Genomic DNA, 7043 nt, shown 5'->3' on the forward strand with positions numbered 1-7043 from the left:
CTATGGCACGGCGCACCACGTGAGCCGCTTAGCGACCGAGTACCATCGTATGGTATCGAAGAGCGATTTAACTGAACATTCAGCGATGTGCTGGCAATGTGCGTTACTTCCGATCACTCAGACTGGGACCGTGTCCTACCCTTTGGGACGTACGCCCATAATACTGCTACGCAGACCACGACGGGATTCCCTCCTTCCTGCTATATGGACACGAGCCCTCCTGCACGCTATAGGCACCATACTTCCTTGCCACCCTGATGTAAGTGAGTCGACAGTTTCCGAAGGTGCTGAACGCGCTGAAGAGTGTCGCCGGATTGCACGATCGCTCACCACTGCTCATCAGCAGCGCCAAAAACACCATCTAGACGTCTCAAAGCCTTCTACGTCGTATACTCCCGACTGACTTGTGTGGCTGATTCCTTCAGCTAGCCCCGGTCAGTCGACGAAACTTCTTTCGAAGTACCAAGGCCTGTGCCGTGTGCTCAAGCAAACTTCGCCCGTGAACTACGTCGTTTGAGCCGCTTGATCCTTCAGCGGCCTTACTATGACTCTGCAGTCGTGTTCTGCCCGTACGTCGCCCCGATGGCTCTTTTCCGGACGGGAAGTACATGTAGTGAAGAAGACCGGTACCACTCGCAGAAGCAAAGTGCGCTGCTCATGCAGAAGACGATTCTGCTGTGCAAGCTCTATCTACAGCTTTGTGCTGGTCCGTCATTGCTGGTCAACTTGCTGCGTCTGTCTTTAGTGCTAGAGTTTAATTTAACGCTCTATTATATTATAAATAACACAGTGGCGCACCGACGGGGGGGGGGGGGGGGGATTCGGGGGTTGTAACACCCCCCTGACGCCGACTTAACCCCCGGTTATGTTTAACCCCTTTTCTTTCCTTACGCATTTGAGTACTGCAACTAAGATGTAAGACGCGCAATCGTCTGCACACTCGCAAAAAGCGCATTTTTTTTACAATTTCCCGTGAAGAAATCAAAATTAGTGCTGTTTAGATGGTATTGGCAAACTGTCAACCCCCCCCCCCTGGCAGAGATCCTGGGTGCGCTACTGAAATAACATTCCTCATGATTTTCTTGGCATCATTATCTGTCGTCGTCTTATGGTTGCGTTTAGCTGAAATCGGGCCCCCTGCTTCTCTTCTCGTTCATTAAATGGGTCGCGTGAAAATAATAATAAAACGTGACACGTTCACTGGCTCAATTTCCAGAAGTGGAACCGAAACTGCAGCGGAAGATTTTGGGTGCTGCCCTCTAGCTACAAAACAAGCAACAAGATTTTTGGCGATGGTGTAAAGAAAAAGAAAACGCCGTTACACGAATTCGTCATCGGGACTCGGGCCTTAGAGATCACGCGCGAACTAACGGCACCACCGATTAGACCACTCGGTCACGGTGCACATCGGTCGCGGAGAGGTACAAAAGGTATTTTCAATATACTTCGGTCAAGATGCAGTGTCCATTGGATTTGGAGGTTCCCGTGTAGTTTTATTGCGATAGCAATTATATGGACACTCCAAGCGGATTTCTGCCGTCGCCGTGAGGTTCCGTATGGAGTGCAAGGGCGATAAGATCGTCGCCGCGCGCTGTCTGCTGTATGTGCGCGTGAAAGCACGCGAGGAACGCGCGCTTCCACGGGGAGCGAACGCACGGCGGAGAGCAAACGCGACGTCTTCCGTGGCGCGAAAGGCCGTGGGGGGATCGGAGGGAGGGGAGGCGACGTTTAGCTGCGGCACCAAATGCCTATCTTGCGACCGGGCAGCGACTTTCCAATTGCTAGAAGATACAGCGGAAGCGTGGCACTGCGGGTCACGTGACTTCCGCTTAACACGTGTTGTGATGGCAATCGTGGAGCTCCTAGGCGCTTAGGGACATAATCCTTAGGGACTTTTGAGGCACTGGTCTGGCGCGGCGGCTGCTAGTTACTGAGCGTGGCTCTCTTTCTCTCCAGGACCGCGCGCAGCGACCTTGCCGAGCGCAGCTCGTACGTGCGTAGGGCGCGTTTAATGTCGGGCGGTGTCTGGGGCACGCCGGCGCGCTTTATTATAGTAGTGTTTGTTCTAGTGGCGGAAATCCTTGCAGTAGTGGTGGTGTGGCATGACGGCTTTTGATCTCGGTGAACTGTGGTGGTGTGAACAAGCGGATTTACAGGGTGCGAGAGAGAAACGATGATATTCCTAAATAAACGCATCACTGTTTTGATGATCCAAATATAATCTCGCTATCAGGGAGGGAGCAGTCTACCTCACCGGAGCAGTGTTTTTTTTTTATTTGGGGTGTTGCTACGCTGCGCTCCGCAGCACCCCAACGACCGCCGCTTCGCGTCGGCGCCCGGCACCGCGGCTTCCGCCGCGGTACCAGGGTACACCACCACAGTTCACGGGGTTTACACCACCACAGTTCAGGGTACCAGGGTACACCACCACAGTTCACCAGGGTTTACACCACCACAGTTCACCAGGGTTTACACCACCACAGTTCACGGAGATCAAATGCCGTCATGCCACTCCACCATTACTGCAAGGATTTCCGCCACTAGAACAAACGGCAGAATAATAAAGCGCGGCCGGCGTGGGCGAGACAGCGCCAGACATTCAACGCGCCCTAAACGATTCCCTCCCTACGCACGTAGGAGCTGCGCTCGGCAAGGTCGCTGAGCCCGGTCCCGGAGATAAGAGAGTTACGCTCAGCGGAGACCAGTGCCTCAAAAGTCCCTAAGCGATTAGGTCCCTAGGCACTAGGAACTCCACGATTGCCTTGACAACACGTGTTCAGCGGAAGTCTCCGCTGTACCTACTAGCAATCGACCTTTTTCCAGTTCAGCTATGCGCATGCGCGTACCCTCGCCCCAGCTGCATTCCACGCCGCGCCGACATTCGCAGGGCAGGTGTGCGAAGTGAGTGCGTGAACCCTTGCATGATCCGCGGCAATTTCCTGAGCTTGAGGGGCTGAACAATAATTTTTCTCGTGTTCTTGGCGAGGATATTGGTTAAAGGAAACACTTAGCAGTTAGTGGGAAAGACTGCAAGCACTTTTGTCGATGAAAACGACTCCGTGAACTAACGCTCGAGCGATAGGTGCAGCGTTTGCGACGAATCTCATGCGGGGCACTTGCTGTACTGTCGATTGCATAAACCGGCGTGGAATGGTGACTGGAGTGGAGCGCACGGTCAAATTAAAAAAAAAAAATCCTATGTTATCAGTGAGTTATCACGCGATTTTTGCTGAGTGAGGCAAAAATTAAGCCTGCGAACAGCATGACACTAGCGCTGTGATTATTGCACTTCTCGCCCTACGACTGACTCAGAAGTCACGGCGATGTTTTAATGTACGGGTATGTATACCGCACGGATATTACCATTGGCTTAAGAACGTGTTACCGCATGCAGGTGGAAATAGCTGTACGGTTACATGGGGCTAAACGAAAAGAAGAATCTCGCCACACAGCCGATCAGAATGCATCGTGCGAGGCCAAAGCGACACTCGTGGTGTGGCATTATACAAAACCCGCGAGTATTACTTTTTGCAGGCAAATGAAGCTTTACGCGCCTGACAAAACAACGTGTTGCGTCCACTTCCCTTCTGCTTAACCCCCCGTACTGTGTTGAGTCTACTTAGTCCCCACTAGAGCACTGCACGGGCCGAATTTTGCGGCCCGGGCCCGGCCCGGGCCCGTTTTTACATTGGGCGGCCCGCCCGAGCCCGATCAAAACTTTTATGGCGAGACCCGGGCCCGGCCCGGGCCCGGAAATAATCTCCGTTACCCGCCCGGCCCGGCCCGCCACCTCTTTACCTTAAGCCCGAGCCCGGCCCGAGCCCGACTCGAACCCGGCCCGAACCCGGCCCGAGACCAAAAAATACATGTTTTTCAGAGTTGAGAAGCCCGAGAATAACTCGCACAAAGCCCGAGCCCGGCCCGGGCCCGCGTCAAAAAACCAGAGCCCGGCCCGGGCCCGGGTCAAAAAGCACACGCCGTGCCCGAGCCCGGCCCGAGCCCGTGGAAAAACTCCTCTACCCGGCCCGGCCCGGCCCACGGGCCGGGCCCGGGCTTTCGGGTAAGCCCGAGCCCGTGCAGTGCTCTAGTCCCCACTACTATGCCATATATGATATACGACACATATCTCGAGATAAAACAACACTTGCCCTGCAGTACACTCGCAGTACGTGTGCAGAAGTTTTGCACGTCGTTTGTTCATCATGGGGAGATGCTTGCATGCCCGCTCTTGAGGGAAAGCCCTCAAGAGTTGAGAAGCCCGAGAATAACTCGCACGGCGTGTGCTTTTTGACCCGGGCCCGGGCCGGGCTCTGGTTTTAAGCAGAAGGGAAGTGGACGCAACACGTTGCATGCGTATGTTGAACGCCTCCTCCAAGTCGAGCCACTCCAAACGACGGTCGAGCTTATCCTGAAGAAAGTCCTGCCATGGGCGTGTTTGACGCTCACACATGCCTTCGCCACTTGAATCAAAGTACTGACCAAGCTGCTGAAGAATAAAGGCCGGCGCATCTCTCAAATTTTGGTTACAAGTGGCCTGCACGTCGCATTAGCATTTTGCCGTCGCGTCGATAAATGTAAAGTGTGTTATTATTACACGTGAGCAAGTACGCGCGCGTCTGAGCAGGACGGTGAGAAGCTCCTTCAACAACACAAGCGACAAAAAAAAAAAAAAAAAAGCAGGGATGGCCGTCGCGAGAGACTACTTGGTCAAACGCTACCATGCTCTGCGTAGAGGCGAGAAGCGGCGGGAGCGTGTGTTTTGCCCGTCAAATTTAGTTGAAGTGGCGGCCGTTAGAGGGGTCCCTTACTGGAAAAAGGTCCATTGCAAAGTCGCCGCCGGGGAGGAGGGAGGAGAGAGATTATTGTTGGAAAGGGTGAAAGATTGGGTTAAAGTGCAGTGCGATAACTGTCTCTCAATAGAGGACACCTCAACCGCGCTGCACAGGGGGATGGGGAGTGAAAGGAAAGAGAAGGGAAAGAGGTCGCAGGCGCAGGAGCGGACCAGTCGGAAGGTACGCCGGGGAGGAGGGAGGCGCTGAGCCGTGCTCCCTCAAGGGCTGCAGAAGATGGCGCCAACATTTCCTTTCTCAAATGAACCACTTAGGAGGCGGATAGCTGGTGTTAGCGCCGCGCGCTCGGAACAATCGCAGAAACAGAACGACCACAGCTCCGCTGTATCGGCAGATTTCACTTCGTGGAATTGGCTGCATTTTTTTTTCTTCCTCTTGATGCTTGTAGCGAATAATCAAGTTGGTTATGTGCATCGAGCCAGTCGTTCAATTTTATTGCGATAGCTATATGGACACTTCAACCGGATTTCTGCCGTCGGCGTCGGCGTCGCCGTGAGGTTCCGTATAGATAAAATCTTCGCCGCGCGCCGTATGCCCCAGCGGAAGCGTGCGGGGACGCGCGCTATCACGGAGAGCGAACGCACTCAATCTCCCACGCGCAAGCAAGGAAGCGGAAAGCCAGCGCCGGAGGGAGCAGGGGGGGGGGGGGGGGGGGGCACTTCTCTGCCACCAACCGCGCTCGTCGCTCGTCCGCACAGTCTCTTATCTCTCCCACGCGCAAGCAAGGAAGCGGGAAGCCAGCGCCGGAGGGAGCGGGGGGGGGGGGGGGGGGGAGGCGCACTTCTACGCTGTCAACAACCGCGGTCGTCGTTCGTTCGACCGCACCGTCTCTTATCTCCACACGGCTCTGACCTTTATGCGCCCTCAGTTTCCGTTGAAGCGATAGACCGCACGTACCTGCGCGGGCGAAGGTACGTTGCGCTGCCAGCGTTTTGACAGTCGTTGGCTGCAGTCATTCAGTGTGATATATTCATGTTTGTTTGTGCGCGCTCACACCACGCTTGTTCATTCGGTTAGTAATAGTCGGGCCACATTTTCCAACGCACGCTACACATGCAATGCTGCCCAGATCGGCAGTGCAGCACTACAGGTGTGTCCCTTCGCACGCACTGCCCACGGTAAGCGCTTCTCATCAACACCACCGTTTCACACGCGCCTTCTCGTGGTCATCGAGTCTCTCTTCATGTCGGTCTACTTACGCCGCAGCACACCTGCGTACTTAATCAGCTCATGTTTACTACAATTCATATTGCTACCAAGGCCGCTCACCTTACTTCGTATGACATTGCTGTGTTGCTATCGCATTCATTGATTCGCCCTTAGGGCGAAACTGTGACACTTTTTTATAAAAGAAAAAAAAAAAGGACTACGTTATTGGATGCGCAGGAAGTCGATAATTAAATACCCTATAAAATCATGAGACACACTCGCAGTGGTAGCTCGTTAGCTCGCTCAGCGGTGCTGAGCTCGAGGTCATGGATTCGACCCCGGCTGCTGCGGCCGCATTGCGATGGGCGCGGAATGCAAGAACGCTCTTGTACTGGGGGTGCATCGGGTGCACAGGTTCTTGGTTTAGAATGAAGACTCATAGACGCCGCCGCCAAGTTTTCAGGAGTTACTTCGCGAGTATTATTGTTGGGGAATGATTAATTCTGGGATTATACGTGCGATAACAGCAACATAATTACGAGGCATGCCGTAGCGGGGGACCTCAGGTGGTCTAATTCCCAACTATGCCGTGCCTCATACGATCGTAGTTTCGGCACATGAAACCCCAGAATTTAATTAAACGTGAGAAAACATTGGAACAATAAAGCACCGTCCTATACGCACAACTTTGAATCTCTTGACGTTGAGTGTGTGTTTGTGTGTATGAAGGCTATGAGCAAGTTCATTTGCTGTAGCCGGCCTTGACCATATAACGAGCCTGGAACCCGTCACCAATCCACCACCGGAGCGCCACCACCACACTCTGGGACGACTTGGACTATAGACAATAGAGCCGTTATACAAGGTGTCCCAACTATCATACACCAAGATTTAAAAATATGCAGATGCCGCTTAGCTGGACAGAACCAAGGTAATGTTGTTTGCCGTCGCTTGGAGATACTTATTTTTTGTTGCATTCCGCCTAATTACATAATTAGTCTCAATTAATTAGTCAACTTCTCAAATATTATAATTAGATGAAAA

The sequence above is a fragment of the Dermacentor silvarum genome, chromosome 7, assembly GCF_013339745.2.
Source record: "Dermacentor silvarum isolate Dsil-2018 chromosome 7, BIME_Dsil_1.4, whole genome shotgun sequence".
Taxonomy (NCBI): domain Eukaryota; kingdom Metazoa; phylum Arthropoda; class Arachnida; order Ixodida; family Ixodidae; genus Dermacentor; species Dermacentor silvarum.